Raw genomic sequence first — 19309 nt, 5'->3', positions numbered from 1 at the left:
GTAAAAATAGGCATTAACTTCCTTAGATATCTTTCAACATCCCACAGGAATGAAATAAAAAGCAAATAGAATTTTAAAAGCATAGTGTTTTTAACAAAAAGAAAAAAAATTAGGGCAAACTGATGTGTTCAGAGCCACTGTCAGAAATTCAAATACCATTTTAAAGTTAGAAGTTAAAAGAGCCTGAAGTTTAAAGAATTCACATGAAGAATGTTAGAAAATAGGTACTTTAATGAACTTTCTAGTCTAAAAAAGAATATTTTGAGTAGGATTATATATGATAAAAAGAAAGTTTTGAAGTATAATACCAGACTAGAAAAATAAAATGAGCTACTTGGCTATCTCTCACTCTGTAGTTTGTTCTCTTTTTCTCTGAAAGTTTCTCTCTCTTTCTGTCCAGCAAGCCAAACAATTCCTACAGTAATCAGGCCCAAATGGCAATGGCTGACTATGGTAAGCTTTTGCTTTTTCTTATTTGGACTATCTGCACCTATTTCATTCACTTCGCCACCTCCCTCACCCTAAGAGAGTACAGGCAAGGTGGGATATGTAACTATATATATCTCACCACAATCAACATAATGCTTATATTCATCATCCCTGAAAATTTCATCATTCTCTTTTATAAACTCTCCTGTCTGACTAGTCCTGCCTACCCCATCCCTTGACAACCATATACCTCCCTTCTGTCTTTATATATTTGTGGCATTTTCTAGAAATTTATATAAATGAAATCATAAACTACATACTATTTTATGTCTGCCTTTTTTCATTGAGCATAATTGTTCTGAGATGCATCCATGTTATTCCAGGTATTAATATGTAATTCCTTCTAACTGCTCAGTAGTACCCCATTCTATAGCTCCGGTACAATTCATTCATTCATTCATTCATTCATTCATTCATTCATTTACTCATCTTATTGACATCTGAATTATTCTCAGTTGTTTACTATTATAATTAAAAAACTACAGATATTCACATATAACTCTTGGAACACACATATGGCTTTATTTCTCTTGGGCAAATAAAGAGAAGTAAAATGACTGGGGTGTATGACAGGTGTATGTTTAACTTTTTAAGAAATTGCCACACAACTTTCCAAAGTGATTTTATTATTTTACATTTCCATTGGTAGTGTATGAGATATCCAGTTGTTCCAAATCCTTACCAACACTCAGTATGGTCAGACTTCTAAATTTCAGATATTCTAATAATTATGTAGTAGCATCTAATGTCTAATGATATTAGCCCAGTTTTTGTGTGCTTATTTGCAGTCAGCGTATCTTCTTTGTTGAAGTGATTCCACTTAATTTCATGTGAAGGCTAATTAGCTGTAACTCATTAAAAGAGAATCAACTCTTTTTAAACAAGAGCAATACAATGTATTTTGGGACTTCTAGGATATGGAAATAAAAGGTATGACAATAGCAGCAAGACTGGGAGGGAAAAAATGTGATGAATAGATAAAAAACAGGTACAGGCAGAACTAAAAATTCCTATTCTTCACCCTCATACCCAAAAGGCAAGGTGATGTTGTCAAAATATTGCTTTCATGCAATGGTGGTAGATGTGGTCAAAGGGAAAGCCAGAACAAATTTAGAACAAATCTAGGTCATCTTTGTAGTGGTTCCTATATCACCCAACTCCCTAACTTGAAGAAAGTCCAGGTCTTCTACCACACACCTTGGAATAACATTACCTAAGCTAGCTGATTAATCTGAGGAAAAATTACTCCCCGGAAAATCTATGAGATTTTGAATAAACCATTGGTCTAAATAAAATATAACAAACTGAAAAACTGTACTAGAAGAAGCAGTATTAATAAGCAAGCCAAAGTAAGATTTATAACACTCTCAAAGATATGAGATAAATTTCAATAATATGGAGCAAGGACAAACAGAAACAACTGTTTTGTTAACAATTGTTAACAGAAGGACTAGTTGGAAATATTAAACATAAAAACAGTTTAAATAAAGAACTCCATGAATGAGATTTATAACAGAACTGATACTGGTAAACTACAAATTAATGAGTTCAAATACTAGGTCACAGAATTACCTCAAAAGGCATCAAGAAAAAAATAGAGAAAAATTTAATAATTCAAAGTGATTTGGAGAATATAGATAGAAGTACAAATACCTGTATATTATGAGTGCCAGAAAGGGAAAACAAAGAAAGATAGAGAATGTTAAAGGAAAAAAGTCCTTCAAGCATAAGGAAATCCACATCAGAAGGTGACATGAATCCACCTGATGGAAGTAAGAGAAATGGAAATGGAAACAATGTAGGTGAATACAGTATTTTATTTCTTGCTTTGAATTTTTAAGAAATGCTAACTGGAAAATACTCAATTTATTGCAAGTCTAAGAATCTTAGATTGAACTGAGTTGTAGTGTACCAACCAAAATTTGCCAAAAGAAAAAAAAAGTACACTGCTTTCTACCTTGGCGGCTGATGATGGTTAGGCCAAATGTCATTCTGCAGTGATTGACTTAACTACTTCCAGCTTTATTTCTGCATAATGCACCTGAAAGCTTCCTTTATGTCTTTCTTCCTGCCACGAATGCAGAAGTTATGGTCGAAGCTCCAGATCATCTTCCTACATTAAGGGCAGGCTGTGGCAGAGCTCAGCCTCAGCAACAGGGTGACAGTTGACCTCAAGACTGTGTGGGTAATTACAGCACTGCTCCTCTGCAGGAAGGATGCAAGAATTTTTGTTGTTTTTATTGGTATTGTGAATTCATTATCTTTATATCAAAACACTTGTATTTTGTCGGTGCACTGCTATTTCAGACACTGGTCAACAATTTTATGCACTTTTTTGGTTTTTCCTTAATTTTTCCTTTCCCTCCCCTTCTTTAATTCCCTCTCTTTCCACTTATCTCTGATATCTCACCATAGGCCTCCATAATTTTCTTTACCCCTGACCTTCTTCACCTCCTCTACCTCCTTCCATTTCTACTCCCCTATAAAGGGTCATCATGGACTCAGGGGAAACCCACAAAGAGGGATAAGCTCTCACTAGGGAAAGGGATGATGTACTGGGGAAAGGTACTGCAACTCAGTATCATTGCAAAGATCTGAAGAGCTTCTGAAGATGGTGGCTTTGTAAGTGCTCCCTCAAAAGAGTTAAAGATAAAAAGAAAATACTTAAATCTCAGCAGAAAAACTACATTAGAGGTGACAGTCATGAGAGTTTCTTTGACAGCAGGGCAGGCATCTATGGAAGCATTAGAACTAATATAGCAGCTAATAATTTATATTAGAATGTTAATAAATATTTAACAATTTCATGCTTAAAAATTTATATTTTCTCGATGGATTGTATTTTTTATTTAAAATGCAAAAATTTAGTTCTACCCTTCTAAAATTAATTTTAAAGAATTTATTTCTAACAACATATTAGAATGAATGTCAGAACTGTGTAAGACCTAGATTTTAAAAAATACTAGCATTCTGCTTAGTTATTTCCTCCTGTTTTCCCACAATCCTTTTGTATGAGAAAAATAAAGTCTTGCATGTTTGTCACTGTTAGTCTTTCTCTTATCTGCAAGCAAATGAACACATTTCTAATAAAGACAAACTATATTTCTCTTTAAGTGTCCATTTGTATATAAATTAAACGGAAAAGGGTCAATTATGATATATCTAAAATAACAATGTGTGTCTATCAAGGAGTATTTCAATTTTTCTCTCCTGCCTGAAAAATCAAATTAGTTGTGTAAATGAAATAAAAATTAAAAAGCACATGTGAGGGGCGCCTGGGTGGCACAGCGGTTAAGCGTTTGCCTTCGGCTCAGGGCGTGATCCCGGCGTTATGGGATCGAGCCCCACATCAGGCTCCTCCGCTATGAGCCTGCTTCTTCCTCTCCCACTCCCCCTGCTTGTGTTCCCTCTCTCGCTGGCTGTCTCTCTCTCTGTCAAATAAATAAATAAAATCTTTAAAAAAAAAAAAAGCACATGTGAAAAAAGCAAAGATAACAAGGACCAGTTTGTACCTAAGATCCATCAAAGAACTATTATTAGGTAATTCCAAAAAGATGACATGGAGAATGAAAGGTTTTTCTGGGTTCTTTCACCTTTTTTTCAACAAGACTATTTCCATTTTCCTCATATTTCCAACCCATTCCACCACTGTCTCATACCTCCTCATCCTCATTACTTTTCTTGCTTTTATTTCCAAAGAAAATAGAAACCTGTAGCTAGATGCTCCTTCAAGTGAGGTTACCAGATATTCAATGATTCCCACCTCTGAACAAATCCTCTTTAAAAATTTTTTTTCTCTTTATTTGAGGCAGAAAGAGAGAGAGAGCATGAGAGTGTGTGTGTGTGGGGAACAGAAGGAGAGAAGCAGACTACCCACTGAGTGCAGAGCCCAAGGCGGGGGGCGGGGGGGGGCGTTCAAACGCGTTCAAATATAAATGCAATTATTTTTATGCTCAGGTAATATTGTCTTTGTAAGATAGATACTCATTTTGAAATATTCCTTTATGTAACAGTCTTATAATTGCTACCTTTTTGTGTCTAAGATCTCTGAAAAGAGTATGCATTTAACACATATTATGGCTAATATCTAGCCATAAGTTTACCCAGTGATAAAATACACACGATGATATCTGCTTTCCAACTTATCTCACAAGGCTACAATAAGGCAATAATGTGAACATATTCTGAAAACAAATATAAACTACTATATTAATGTAAAATATTATGATTTTCTTGATTCAGCTAAAATTGATGTAAAATATTTTGGAAACAAACATAAATTTTGCAACGATATTATACTTCATCACTCCTACCTTGTTTAATCTCCAGGGCTATGTCACAGGATGGACATTGAAGACATTTTCATGTAGTTGTAGATACTCTCAATTGAATTAAAAGTTAATTTTCAAGCCAAAATTTCTACATATAATGCAAGATGTATGTTGGTACTATCTGCATAAAGACCAGAGAGCTGAACTATATATTTTTATATTAAGATACTCTTCATAATATTTTTTTTCTGATGAACTTATATGCAACCAGAATGAAATAATGTCAAACATCTGTATCCTGAAGCATGATACTTAATTAGCATCTATGTATTACACAATGCTGGTGAATTACGTGGAATATGAATTACATCTTCAATAAAGCTCCTATAAAATTATTAGCTTTATGCCAAATAGTGAAATAATGGAATTAATTCTGAGGTGCTACATTGGATAAAAAAATCAAATTTCATGGTATGAATAAGATAAAAGGGACGTTTCTTCAAACTTAGAAGAAAATATATGATAAAAGTAAAATAACATTCAATAGAATCAAAATTGAATGTATGATATGGGAGTTTATAACTATTAAAATACACTTGTTTTTCTTTAAGCTCTGTGTTATCTTGGAAAAAATTACTGACTGCAAAAGTGGATGGGCATATACCCAGCAAAAGAAGTTCTAGATCATCTATTTTGATTAAATACGGCAGCAGAAGAAAACAAAATAGATGGCCGCATGTCATGGTTTTTGATGTCAGCCTGATGCATTGATCTTATACATGAAACACAAAAGTTGAAGGAGAGAAACTTCTTTAGAGGCCCATATTGCTGAGGCTGACAGTTATCTTTATCCTACTGTTATCTAAACTATAGGTAAGCCAGTAGAATTGCTGAGTCAAAACATAGCAATAAATATATTATAAAAAGTATTTCCCTCTATATAAGGTAAACATTTGAGTAAGTGCAGTGGAAATAAAAATGTTTACAGAAACACTAATACTTAGCTTATGCTTTTGTTTATTATTCCAGATACATATATAATTAGTTTGGCCTACATATGGTAACTATTAATTTCTAGGCTAGAATCCAGTACTTCAGTACATAGATACCTTCATAGGAAGATTAAGCTAAAATTTAGTCCACAACAAAATTTCTATCACAAAATCCAGTGAATGCACTTGAAAAAAATACATTGTTAACTTATTGCTATAACTTAAATCATAATACATTTCCTTTTCCTGGTATAAAGATGATATAATAACTTAAAAAAAAGATTGAGAGAGAGTGAGCATGAGTGGGGGAGTGGCAGAGAGAGAATCTCAAGCAGACTCCCTGCTGAGTGCAGAGCCCCATGTGGGCAATCCCATGACCCTGAGATCATGACCTGAGCTGAAACCAAGAGTCATACACTTAACTGAATGAGCCACCCAGCCACCCCATAATCGGACTTTTTAAAATAATGGAGAATATCAGGATAAATGGATCCATATTGTTAGCTAAATATGTGATGGCAGTGGTGAAATTTCTGAGTAATTGGCAATGGTCTGAAACACTCAAGCAATAACACTAGCTTTTCTTCAGTGATTGTTCAGTGTGTGAAATATCTGATGGTGTATGTTACTAAGTAGTATAACTTGTCTAAGAATATCATTTTTCAGTAAAAATAGCAAATAAGTTATTTCTAATTCAATGTAATTCAAGAAATATTTACTGAAAGAATGAATAATAAGGGAAAATTCAGTTAAAAAAGGCTGGATATTTATGCAAACTAATTTGTAGGAATATATTTAGATGCAGTACAGTGATATATATATATACCAAATTTTATTGTATGTATGACATGTACATTTATTATATATATTTTACATATATATTAAATATATACATCAAAATAAGGAGTAGTGTTCACATATACTTTATCCACATGCAAAATATACTAGTATTTTAAATTAATGGCTTAGTATTGGATTATAGATGGCCAGTAACCAAGGATGTAAGCAACATGATTTAAAACTTATTTAAGTAGATGGAGGCCATATAAATCTACGATTAATTTCTGATCCACAATTTCAGTACTGAAACTACCCTTATATTAGTTAAGAGAATCTCTTTTATCTATCTAAAACTTTCTAGGAAGTTCATCCCCAGAATTTGAAATGATAGAGAGGCCTAATGATACATTCTAGAACTTTAAGAGAAAGATTTTATGGCAGGGAAATATACATCAGTCTGAATAAAAATGATAAAAACGTTATCTCAAGAATAAACTGTGTAACTGGGAGTGTTGGGACGTTGAGCCGAAGCAGACTGGATTACACTTTGGCAGTGGATGAAAGGTTTACACTCGATACAAAGGGTTGGAGTGGTATTGAATATCTGTGCTGAACCAGAAAGAGTCCAGTTCCTAAGATAAGACCTGGAGTCTGCTGTGTATCTGTTTGATCTTGAACAGGTTACAATCTCTGAACCTTCATTTCCTCATTAAAAAATGAGAATTATACTACTTTTCTCATAAGATGGTTAAGAGAATTACATGAGTTATGAAATGTAAAGTGTTCAGTACAGGTCTTTTGCTATTGTTGTTGTCATTATTTTTTTTAATGCTCCTGACAAAGCCAGTGGTCACAGAACCTACTCATTTTATCCTCACTTCTTCCCAGATATGGATAGCAGCATTTGTTCTTTTGTTGTGAGATTGAAATGTATCCAGGAATTTGTAGGTATGGGTGGTCAAATCAAGTCTGGTTGAGGTTCCACAACTCTATACTTACTTGCTGTTACTTGAAAGTAATTTAACAAATGCTGAATGTTGAGTATCAGAGTCATTGATTAAAATTGGTAGCTATAAATGAAAATTTTGCTTTACATGTTGAAACTGATTTCACAAAAGTGACATAACAGATTAATTGTTTTGATACAGAAAATGGGGATAAGAAAGCACTTGGATTTTTAGATGCCTGAGGTGGGGGAAGAAAACACTCCTATGTGTGGGTAGTGTGTCTAGAGGAGGAAGCAGAGCAGACAGTAGTAACTGGAAGCTTGGAATAAATTAATTGTGGGGTCATACATAATACTTTCTTGGAAGAGGTATTTCATCCCTGGTTATAATTACATAGAAGCCTCCTTCTCATACCTAAAACGTTTAGTTTTTATGACTTGAAGCTACAAGTTATTTCAATGTGGAGCTTTTGAAGCATATATCACCATATAATTGAAATTGTTTTTTCCATAAAATTATAAGTCATAAAGACAAAATAAAAAATTCTTATTGATCGCATTTAATAGAAAAAATAAAGGACTGTCATATGATGTTAACATGATTACTTCCTTCACTCATTCACCCACTCATTCATTCACTCCATTAATATTCATTTAAGAGCTTGTATATGCCAGGAATGGTGATAACTGGTAGAGATTCAAATAAGACATAGAATTTCCCCTAGACCAGTTTAGAAATGAAACAAAACAAAACAAACAGAAACCTGTATATAAGTAAGCATTTTAAAAGTCAATTTCAGATATGAATTAAATTTTTAGAGACTTTTTTGAGTTACTTTTTTAAAAAGAGATTTATTTAGTTGAGAGAGAGAGAGAGAGAGAGTGCATGCATGCACACAGGGGGTGGGCAAAGGAAGAGGGAGAGAGAATCTCAAGCAGACTCTCTGTTGAGCATGGAGTCCATTATGGGGCTTGATTCCAGGGCCCTGGGATCATAACCTGAGCTGAAATCAAGAGTTAGATGCTTAACCAACTGAGCCACCCAGGTGCCCCATGAATTACTTATAAAATATACAAAAATCCACAAGTTTTTGTAAGAAGTTGACAATTAAACTCCAGCCACAAAAACAATGAAGAAGATATTGTGATTTGGCCTTATGGAGAATAGGAAGAGAAAACACTGTTTAGGAATGGTGGATTCATGATCTGTTCTCTCTAGGAACAGCAACCCTCAATTAATTTAGGAAAAAATTGACGTAAAAGATTCAATATCCTCAAATTATGGTAAGCAAACTATCTCATGACATTTATAATTCTTATTATGCATTTAAAATTGCAGTATTTATTTTAAAGTTTATTAATTTTATTATACAAATTAAAAATGAAAATGACTCACATCATAACAATATGACAAATAACCTGAAACCTCACCAACTATTTTTTAAAGACCTTATTTTAGGGGCGCCTGGGTGTCTCAGTCAGTTAAGCATCTGCCTCTGGCTCAGGTCATGATCTCAGGGTCCTGGGATGGAGTCCCCCGTCGGGCTTCCCATTCAGTGGGGAGCCTACTTCTCCCCCTCCCTCTGTCCCTCTCCCCTCACCCCACACTCGTGCACTTGCTCCCTCTCTCTCTGAAATAAATAAATAAAATATTTTTTAAAAAAGACCTTATTTTTTGAGCAACTTAAAGTTCTTAGAAAAATTAAGAGGGGGGTACAGAGATTTCTCATATATCTCCAACCGCCACACATGCATAGCTTCTCATTTATTAACATCCATTACCAGAGTGGCACATTTGTTACAGTTGATGAACCTACATAAGCACATCATAGTCACCCAAAGTCCATAGTTCATATTAGGATTCACTCTTGGTGTTGTATATTCTATGGGTTTGGACAAATATATAATGACATGTGACCATCATTACAGGATTATACAAAGTATTTTCACTGCCTGGAAATCCTCCGTGCTCCATCTATGCATCCCTCCACCCCACAACTCCAGACAACCACTGATCTTTTTATTGTCACCATAGATTCACCTTTTTCAGAAAGTCATATAGTTGCAATCATACAATAGGTAGCCTTTTCGGATCGACTATATTCACTTAGTAATATGTAGTTAAGAGTCCTCCATGTCTTTTCATGGCTTGAGTTCATTTCTCTTTTTTTTAAAAGATTTTATTTTTAATTATTTGAGAGAGAGAGAAAGCAGGGATAAGAACAGAGGGAAAGGGACAAGCAGACTCCCTGCAAAGAGTATAGCTTTGGACACATTCATTTTTTTACTTGAAAGTATTTTAAAGATAATTGTAAATTCAAATGCAGTTATAAAAAAATATAGTAGGGATACTTAATATAGTTGATTAAGTGTCTGCCTTCAGCTCAGATCATGATCCCAGGGTCCTGGGATCGAGAACTGTATGGGCTCCTTGCTCACCTGGGAGCCTGCTTCACCCTCTGCTTGCCATGCCCCCTGCTTGTGTGCTCTCTCTCTCTCTCTCTTTCTGGCAATAAATAAATAAAATCTTTAAGAGAAAAGAAATAATATAGTAATATCCTGTGTACTCTTTACCCCATTTCCTTCCATAAGAAAATCTTTTAAAACTATAGTACAATATCACAACCAGGGTATTGACATTCATAGTACCCATGATCTTATTTAGAGATTTCCTCAGTATTACATGCATTCATTTGTTTATGTGCATGTGTGTGTGTATTTAGTTCTACATAATTTTATCACATGTATAAGTTTATGAGACCAGCACCACAGTCAGGATACAAAATCACCACAAGGATTACTGTTACCCCTTTATAAATGTTCCTACCTCCCTCACCTCTGTTCACATCCTAAAGCTCAACAGAAAAAAAAAAAAAAAACAAACAATGAAAAAACAAAAACAAAAAACCCCACAAAACAATCTAATTAGAAATTGAGCAAAAGACATGAAAGATATTTCATCAAAAAGGATGTATAGATGACAAAAAGAGTAAGTGAAGATTGACATCATTAGCCATGAAGGAAACACTACTAAAAATTATCATGAGACATCACTACACACCCACCGGAATGACTAACAAAAAATAGCGGTAACACCAATACTGGTGAGAAAACACATTGGTGGCAGGAATATAAAATGTTATAGTCTGGTAAATCCTTTAGAAATTTCCTGTAAACCTAAACATGGAATTACCATATGGCACAGCAGTTGTACACGAGGGCATTTCACCCTGAGAAACGAAAAATTATGCTCATACAACACGTACACTAATGTTCATTATTGCTTTATCACAAACTGGGAAAAGCACAGATGCCTTTTAATAGATGAATGGTCAAACATACCATTAATTTTTGTATTAATTTATGAATCAACAATAATTCTACCATCATGAAACCTTCAACATAAATAAGAATTTGAATAAATTCACCCCTCTAAGAAGTTGCCTCACACCCTTTCTAATCTCTCCCTCTTTTCCCCCACATCTTTCTTTCTGTCCTGGAAATCATTGATCTGCTTTCTGACACTATAGATTAATTTGCACTGTACAGAGTTTAATGTAAATAGTATAATGTGTATTACTCCTTCCATGATTTATTTCACTCATTTGCCATTCATATATACTCTTTGAAGAAGTTTCTTTTCAAAAATTTGGCCCATTATCTATTAATTTATTAGAGTGTTTACCTTCTTGTTATTAAGTTTTAAATGCTTTTAACATATTTTGTATATAAGTCCTTTATCAGGTATACGATTTTCATATATTTTATCCCAGTGTGTAACAAATCTTTCATTATCTTAACTCAGCCTTTCAATTTTTATGAAGTCTGCATTACCTTTTCCTTTTTTCTTTTTTTTGAGTAGAGTATTTGCACTTTATTATTATTGTTATTATTTTTTCGCATTACCTTTTTCTAAAGCTTGTGCTTTCAGAGTCATAGCTAAGACATCTTCGCCTAAGTGAGGTCACAAATATTTTTTCTGATTTTTTCTTTTAGAAGTTTTATAATACTAGCTCTTCCACTTATGTATGATACATCTTAGTTAATTTTATGCATGGTGCAAAATATGGACCAAAATTATTATTTTGTTTATGTGACTATCCCATTGATCTAATCCATTTGTTTAAAAGATTTCATTTCTCCACTGAATTGCCTTTGCATCTTTGAAAAAAGTAACTTTCCATGTGTTTATAGTTCTTTTTTATGACTCTCTCTTCAGTTCCAATGATCTTTTGTTTTATCTGGACAATAAACAATAACATACTTTCTTGATTAGTTGATGATCATAGTCCTATAGAGTGAATAAATTAATTTTGGTATTTAAGTAGCTAAGTGCATTTATCATTTCAATCAATGTTACATAATTTGTCTATTGGGCTTTACTAAGACTTGTGCATATTTAGAAAACTTCTCCCTGAGGAATAGAGCTACATATATTTAGTATGTATGATTCACCTCACTGTTACCTAACCAAGTGTTATACTTGAGAATGTTTGGCCCAATTAAACATTTACACATGCCAGGGGAATGCAATTACCATGTCAGAAGGACTGCTTCTGAAAAACTCAGGAATCTCAGAAAGAGTAGGTGAGAAATTTCAATATATTTTTTCTGGCAAGTTATATTTTTCACCTAAAACTGTGAACAGCAAACTTCAAGTGCAAACAGATTTGATAACACATTCTTCCTATTACCAGCTAAGGCTGGCTGAAAACTTTGACTTCTGGATAAGTCAAACTATTAAAATGAATTTCAATGCACGTTATTTTCCTGAAGTTTTCTGCATTTTCCATTTATTGGTTGGGATGTATTTTCTAAGTTTATTACTAGAAAAAGTTAAGTGTTCACTTTCTCCTCTTTTTAATGGAAGATAATACTAGAAAATCATGGAAGTCTTTGATAGTTGCCAGGCTGACAAATGACACTAAGAAGAAAATAGACCCTGTGCAGAGGAATTAATTTTGACTTTCTAATAATATATTTGATGTAATTATAATGTCATCTTTGATAGATAGTCTTTTTATTCCTCATTTATAACTTATACAGTGTCTTCCACACAAAAAAAGACAAAGTTACTGATTGAAGGAAATATGCTCAGAAATTCACTAATTATTATCAAAGATTTATTTAGGTGTTTAATTAACGTGACCAAATAATTATAATAAGAGCATTTTATGGCATTCAATAAGTTTATCTCTACAAATAATTTAATGAATAAACAGTTTTGTAATATATGCATATGCACACTGGTCAAAAAAACCTAGCTTCAGAATGATTATAACAAATCAATAAGAACGTTCTTTAATTCTTAGTAGTCAATACAGGCTACCAAAATATAAATTGTGATGTTAATAGCAAATTAATATAAAGGTAGCCACATCAAATTAAATCATGTACATGTTATGTGAGGTTTCAGATTAGGTTTCAGATTTTATAATAGTACAGAACCATGGGTAATGATATGGTCTTAAATTTATGCTAATAAATCTCTTTGTAATATAAATAAAAACACAAGACAAATTCATAAAAGAGTGATACTATAATAAATAATAAAATTCACAAAGAAAATATAACTAGTATATTTTTGTCACCTTGTAAATTTTATCTATATCTACACTTACATCTGTATCTATATGTATATCTTTATCTATATCTGTATATGGATGAATGGATAGACAGATGCACCTATTAGGAATACTGTATGATAACTAACATAACATAATAATAAAAAAAGGAACATAAGGAAAATTGAGAGAAATTCAGTAATATTAGGGTAAGCTAACATATCAACTTATTGTTACTCAGAGTGTTAATGAAAAGCATATAATTTACTTTTCCAATGAAGACATACAAATGGCTAACAGACACATGAAAAAATGTTCAAAATCATTAGCCATCAGGGAAATTTTAATCAAAACCACACTGAGATACCACCTTACGCCAGTTAGAATGGCAAAAATAGACAAGGCAAGAAACAACAATTGTTGGAGAGGATGTGGAGAAAGGGGATCCCTCCTACATTGTTGGTGGGAATGCAAGTTGGTACAGCCACTCTGGAAAACAGTGTGGCAGTCCCTTAAAAAGTTAAAAATTGAGCTACCCTATGATCCAGCCATTGCACTACTGGGTGTTTACCCCAAAGATACAGACGTAGTGAAGAGAAGGGCCATATGCACACCAATGTTCATAGCAGCAATGTCCACAATAGCTAAATCATGGAAGGAGCCGAGATGCTCTTCAACGGATGACTGGATTAAGAAGTTGTGGTCCATATATACAATGGAATATTACTCAGCTATCAGAAAGAACGAGTTCTCAACATTTGCTGCAACATGGATGGCACTGGAGGAGATAATGCTAAGTGAAATAAGTCAAGCAGAGAAAGACAACTATCATATGATTTCTCTCATCTATGGAACATGGGAACTAGGATGAGCGGTAGGGGAAGAAAGGGATAAAGAAAGGGGGGTAATCAGAAGGGGGAATGAAACATGAGAGACTATGGACTATGAGAAACAAACTGAGGGCCTCAGAGGGGCGGGGGGTGGGGGAATGGGATAGGCTGGTGATGGGTAGTAAGGAGGGCACGTATTGCATGGTGCACTGGGTGTTATACACAACTAATGAATCATCGAACTTTACATCAGAAACCGGGGATGTACTGTACGGTGACTAACATATAATTAAAAATCATTAAATTAAAAAAAAAGAAAAGCATATAAATTAATAAATTGCCAAAATCTTCAAGGAATGAGGATAGTAACTGAGGCTTCTGGAGTTCATTGAAACAAGGATGGAGAGTAAGTGTTATTACTCAATGGCATGGGTTGTTTGGTTTAGGATGAAGGTAGGGACAGTAGCTTGTAAGTGGTAATGAGAAGCAAAAGGAGTCTCGGGTGTTAGTAGAATGAGGGAGTAACTAGTCACCCCTTAAGAAGGCTGCAAGAAAGAAGCTTCCTTGAGGACAACCAGTCTTCAACTTACATGATAAGGTAGGAGGATGTAAAGCAAGGTCAAGTGTAGATAGGTGATAGACTATTAGTTACAAATTGGAAGGGTATGGGAGAGAAGTTGGAATCACACAGAATATTGTAATTGTACTATATCCATTTTTTTCTTGAGTCACAGTATATCATTATCACCTGCAGATTCAAGTCTTTCCTTTGGGAATACTTTCTTATACCTGGAGTACCTTCCATTTTTCTGTTCTGTTCTCTTCTTCAAAAAGCCAATTACTAAATCTACCATCATATTCATATTTTCCTTTTAAACTTTTATTTTAATTTCCTCTAGCCTGCCTACAATATATCTTCCTGAGTTTATAGTTTTGAATATTTGCTACTTCTAATGTGATAATACTTTTTATAATGTCTTTATACGTTTTTGCCTTTGTATACTCTTTAATTAATTTGTTGTGATCTGCTGACTTGCTAATTATTCTTTACATAAATTATCTTTGAACCTTTATACTGACATATATTTATTTCAAATGTACAGATAGATGAGTTTATTCAAATGGATAGTCATATAACTATCACCACAAACAAAATATAAAATATTTCCATCACCATAAAAAGTTATCTAGTGCTTTCGTTTGGTTTATCATTTGTCTTTTTTGACAGCTTTATTGAGATATAATTCATATACCATAAATTTATCCATTTAAAGTATACAATCCAATAGTTTAAGCATATTCAGAGTTATGAAACCAACACAACAATAAATTTTAGAACATTTTTATCACTCCAATAAGAAATCCTATACCCATTAGCAGGCACCTCACTCCACCTACTCATCTCCATCTCCAGCCTTGGGCAGCAATTATTCTACTTTTGTTCTCTATAGATTTTCCTAGTCTGAATATTTCATATAAATTGTATCATATAATATGTGGTCTTCAGTTACTGATTTTTTTCAATTAGCATAGTTTTCAAAGTTCATTTATGTTGTGGTACGTAGTATGTTTTAGCACGTGTCATTACGTCATTCCTTTCTATAGCTAAGTAACATTCCACTGTACAGATATACTGCATTTTGCTTATCTATTCTGTAGTTGATAGACATTTGGTTGTTCCTAAATTTTAGTTATTATGAATATGCTGCTGCAAACATTAATATAAAAGTTTTTGTGTTTTCATTTCTCTCAGGTATTTATGTAGGAGTAGAATTGCTAGATCATTGGATAACTCTATATTTAATCATTTGGGGAACTCTCAGACTGTTTTCCACAGTAGCTGCAACAATTTTACATTCCCACCAGGACCTATGAGTGTTTTAATTTCTCTACATCTTTGTTAACACTTGTTATTATCTATCTTTTTTATAATAACCATCATATTGGGTATGAAGATTCCTCGTTGTGGCCTTGATTTGTGTTTGCACTTGGATAATGAGCAACTTTTCATACATTTCTTGGCCATTGTATATCTTCTCTTTTTTTATTTTATTATTTTTTTTAAGATTTTATTCATTTATTCGACAGAGATAGAGACAGCCAGCGAGAGTGGGAACACAAGCAGGGGGAGTGGGAGAGGAAGAAGCAGGCTCCCAGCGGAGGAGCCTGACGTGGGGCTCGATCCCATAACGCCGGGATCACGCCCTGAGCTGAAGGCAGACGCTTAACCGCTGTGCCACCCAGGTGCCCCATCTTCTCTTTTTTTAAAGATTTATTTATTTATTTGAGAGAGAGAGAGCGAGCATGAGCGGGAGGGTAGAGAGAGAGGGAGAGTGAATCTAAAGCAGACTCCATGCTGAGCACAAAGTCAGATGTGAGGATTGATCTCACGTGGGGCTCATGAGACGGTGACCTGAGCCAAAACCAAGTTGGGATCTCAACTGACTATTCCACCCGGGCACCCCCACTGTGTATCTTCTTTGGAGAAATATCTATTCATATCCATTACTCACTATTTAATTGGGTAATTTCCCTTATTATTCTGCTGTAAGAGATGGTTATACATCTTAGGTATAAGTCTCTTATCAGATCCATAGGATTTGGTAATTTTTACTTTCCTGATGGTTTCTATAGAAGCATAAGTAATTTTAATTTCGATGACTGGGTTGTCTTTTCATTCACTTTCATTTATTTTATCTGTTGTCTTGTTATTAACCAGTAAGAGTCCATTATATAATATAGTTATAAGTCCTTTGTCTGATAGGATATTTTACGAATATTTCCTCCCAGCCTGTGACTTGCTTTTCATTCCTTCAATGATGCATGGCAAAGAGCAAAAAACACCTTTTCAGATAAGCCATAATATTTACTTATTTTTCGTAAACACATCTGGTTTAAACTGTGTCATTTTCCTTTCTCCAATGAATTGCCATGGCCCTTTTGACAAAAATCAATTGACTATACTCCTGGACTCTCCACTGTTTTTCACTGAGCTGTGTATTTCTTTTTCTGAATACCTAGCTATCTTGATTACTATAGTTTTATTATAAATCTTGAAATAAGTTTAAGATAACTCTTGCAACATTATTTTTCTTTTTAAATACTGCTTTATGTCTGCCTTCGGCTCAGGGCGTGATCACAGCGTTCTAGGATGGAGCCCCACATCAGGCTCCTCCGCTAGGAGCCTGCTTCTTCCTCTCCCACTCCACCTGCCTGTGTTCCCTCTCTCGCTGGTTGTCTCTGTCAAATAAATAAATGAAATCTTTTAAATATAAATAAATAAATAAATAAATAAATAAATAAATAAATAAATAAATATTGCTTCAGACATTATAGGTCCTTTGAATTCTTTTATAAATCTTTGAATTACCTTGTCAATTTCTAGAGATAAAACTTGCTGGGAGTTTCATCAGGAATATACAGAATCTAGACATCCATATGGGGAGAACTGCTCTTATAGCACTGCTGATACTCTAATCCTTGGGCATCACCTTTTTTCCCATTTATTTAATTTCTCTCAGCAAGGGACACCTGGGTGGGTTGGTCAGTCAAGTGTCTGCCTTCAGCTCAGTGCCAGGGTCCCGGGATCAAGTCCTGCATCAGGATCCTTGCTCAGCAGGGAGCCTGCTTCTCCCTCTGCCTGCAGCTCCCCTGCTTGTGCTCTCTCTCTGACAAATAAATATATAAAATCTTAAAAAATATTTCTCTCAGCAATATTTTTACTTCTTAATGTAGAATACTTGTGCATAACATTTTGGATACAGTCGTGGGTATGTTTTGCTACCATAAATGGAATTTTTTAAAAATTTCAGTTTTCCAATCTTTTGCTGCTACATATTCAAATACAATTAATTTTATACTAAACTTGAATCTGCTAACTTGATACATTCAATAATTTGGCTTCTTAGTTACAACTATTGTAAATTTCCTAAGATTTTTCTGCATAAATAACCATAACATCTACAAACAGGAGATTTTTACTTCTTCCTTTTTAATCTTACACGTTTATTTTCCTTACCTTATTAGAATGGCTAGGTCCTCTAATAAAATGTCAAATACACTGATGAAAACATGTATCCTAGTATTGTTCCGACTTAAGGAGAAAATATTCAGCATTTCACCATTAGTATGATTTGGGGTATTGGTTTTTTAGTACCTACCCTTTATCAGCTCCAGTTCCTTAATATTTCAAGCTTGCTGATCATTTTTATCCTGAATGGAAGTTAGGTACTGTCAAACAGAACAGTGATTTATTCCTCTCCATTTTATGAGAAAATTAAGTAAATTTGGCAATTTTTCGTTTTGAAATATCTAATAGGATTTACTAGTGACACCATCTGTTTAGTATTGTTTTTCAGAGAAGATTAATATAAGCATACGTATTTGGAAATATTTGGTGCTAATCAGATAGTCTATCTCTTCTAATCAGTTTGCTTGCGATCCTATCCAGTATGTGCTTCATTTCGGATATTATATTTTTCTCTCTCAAAGTTTTGTTTGTACCTTTTCCTATTTTGTGTTTCTTTCATGTTATGCATTTCTTTATATCCACAAGAATATGGAGAATATTGATTGTAACATTTTTAATATCCTTTTCTTTGTCCTTTGCCGATCTCTTTTTATTGAATTTTTGGTAAATGACAACACTAACAATTTAATAAAATAATACCAAAAAAAGTCAGCCCGCTAATCTCTCACCTATATCCCAAGCTTAGCCTACTGAATTGTTGTCTTTTGAGTTATACACTGAACATTCTGATTTTTTAAAAGAACGCTCTAGTTGTTTCTTATTAAAGTTACTGTACCACTGGCATAGAACTTAACAGTTGAGTTTTAGATCAAACGACGGTGCTTTCCTTGCAATCTCCAAGTATTTCACTTACTAACTGTGGTAAATATATTGTATTTCTGCTGAACAACATAAAATTCTTTTGCCAGAGTCAACATAATACTTCCCTACCACCTTGATATCAGAATCAGCTGTCTGACTTGATTATGACAATGAAATGTTAGTGCTAGTTTTGAGGATTTAAGGGTTGCTGAAGTAGTCAACAGTGTCCTAGCCTGCCTGAACCATCATCCTCAAAGATTCATGATGACAAAAATTTAAAAGCATAGCCACCAGTCAACCATAATGGATACATAGCCTGAAAGAGAACTATATGTTTGTGTTTCTCAACTACTAAGATTAGTAGATTTGTTCAGTCATTTCCAGCTATGATCATTCATTAGTAAGAAATTAATTGTTGCATATATTACAACTGACATTTAACTGCTAGTTAATGGTGTTTCATATCAGGTTGTAAACACTTCTATGGAATCAATATTAGACTGTGTTCCAAAATCTATACATTATTTTGACAGAAATACAAAATTGTCTATAGAGATACTATTACACAGAAAATCCCTAAATCAAAATTGGCAATTGGGATGGGGA

The sequence above is a fragment of the Ursus arctos genome, unplaced genomic scaffold (genome assembly GCF_023065955.2).
Source record: "Ursus arctos isolate Adak ecotype North America unplaced genomic scaffold, UrsArc2.0 scaffold_5, whole genome shotgun sequence".
NCBI lineage: Eukaryota > Metazoa > Chordata > Mammalia > Carnivora > Ursidae > Ursus > Ursus arctos.
This window is presented reverse-complemented; position numbering follows the sequence as displayed.